Source organism: Arachis stenosperma, chromosome 3 (assembly GCF_014773155.1).
Source record: "Arachis stenosperma cultivar V10309 chromosome 3, arast.V10309.gnm1.PFL2, whole genome shotgun sequence".
Classification (NCBI taxonomy): domain Eukaryota; kingdom Viridiplantae; phylum Streptophyta; class Magnoliopsida; order Fabales; family Fabaceae; genus Arachis; species Arachis stenosperma.
In genome coordinates this window covers 19,137,609-19,139,240 of record NC_080379.1, presented here as the reverse complement: position 1 = coordinate 19,139,240, position 1,632 = coordinate 19,137,609, and the positions used below count along the sequence as shown (strand labels likewise).

The 1,632-nt window shown below is 42.2% G+C and overlaps 1 non-coding gene across 1 annotated transcript; it reads right to left on the bottom strand.

Moving 5' to 3' along the window:
* Positions 1-541: 541 nt before the first annotated feature.
* LOC130971022 (small nucleolar RNA R71) lies at positions 542-648 on the bottom strand. The gene has a single exon (XR_009082261.1). It is a non-coding gene; the product is annotated as a small nucleolar RNA R71 (small nucleolar RNA).
* Positions 649-1,632: the final 984 nt, after the last annotated feature.

Sequence of the window (1,632 nt, the reverse complement as noted above, 5' to 3'; positions counted from 1 at the left end):
CTTTCATATGAGCAGGAGCAGAGACAAAGGCATTCTTGTTGAAGCTGACACTGAACCCGAAGGACCTTGAAGAGAAAGCTAAGAGAAGCCAAAGCACAACTCTCTTTAGAGGACCTGACCGAATTCTTCAAAGAAGAAGAAGACATGGCAGCCAAAACAACAATAATGCAACATGCAAGGAAGGTGCTGGGGTGACTTTACTGCACCTACTCCCGACTTTCTATGGGAGAAGCTCTCTATCCCTGCCATTGGAGCAACAACTTTGAGCTTAAGCCTCAATTAGTTTCTCTAATGCAACAGAATTGCAAGTTCCATGGACTTCCAATGGAAGATCCTCATCATTCTTAGCTAATCTTGCAAATCTGTGACACAGTCAAGACTAATGGGGTAGAGACCCTGAGGTCTATAGACTGATGCTATTCCCTTTTGCTGTAAGAGACAGAGATAGAATATGGGACTCTCAACCTAAAGAAAGCCTGGACTCTTGGGAAAAGCTAGTCAATGCTTCTTGGCAAAGTTCTTTCCACCACAAAGATGGAGTAAGCTTAGAGTGGAAGTCCAAACCTTCAGACAGAAGGATAGAGAATCCCTCTATGAAGCTTGGGAAAGATACAAACAATTGATCAGAAAATGTCCTTCGACATGCTTTCTGATGGAGCATCATAGGTATTTTCTATGATGGTCTCTCTGAACTATCTAAGATGTCCTTGGATAGCTCTGCTGGAGGATCTCTTCATCTGAAGAAGACGCCTACAGAAGCTCAAGAGCTCATTGAAATGGTTGCAAATAACCAATTCATGTACACTTCTGAGAGAAATCCTGTGAACAATGGGACAAGTCAGAAGAAAGGAATTCTTGAGATTGATACTCTGAATGCCATTTTGGCTCAGAATAAAATATTGACTCAACAAGTCAATTTGATTTCTCAAAGTCTGTATGGAATGCAAAATGCACCAAGTAGTACCAAGGATGCTTCATCTGGAAGAAGCTTATGATCCTGAGAACCCTTCAATGGAAGAGTGAATTACCTAGAGAACCCTATGGTAACACCTATAATTCTTCATGGAGAAATCACCCAAATCTCTCATGGAAGAATCAAGAGAGACCTCAACAAGGTTTCAATATAATGGTGGAAGAAACAGGTTTAACAATGGCAAACCTTTTCCATCATCTTCTCAGCAACAGACAGAGAATCCTAACAGAATCCCTCTGACTTAGCAACCATGGTCTCTGATCTAATTAAAACCACTCAAAGTTTCATGAATGAAACAAGGTCCTCCATTAGAAATTTGGAGGCACAAGTGGGACAGCTGAGCAAGAAAGTTACTGAACTCCCTCCAAGTACTCTCCCAAGCAATACAGAAGAAAATCCAAAAGGAGAGTGCAAGGCCATCAATATGACCGAATTTGGAGAGGATGAAGATGAAGTGAACGCCACTGAGGAAGGCTTCAATGGGCGTGCACTGACCTCCACTGAGTTCCCCAATGAGGAACCATGGGAATCGGAGGCTCAAAATGAGACCATAGAGATTCCATTGGACTTACTTCTGCCTTTCATGAGCTCTGATGAGTATTCTTCCTCTGAAGAGGATGAGTATGTCACTGAAGAGCAAGTTGCTAAATACCTTGGAG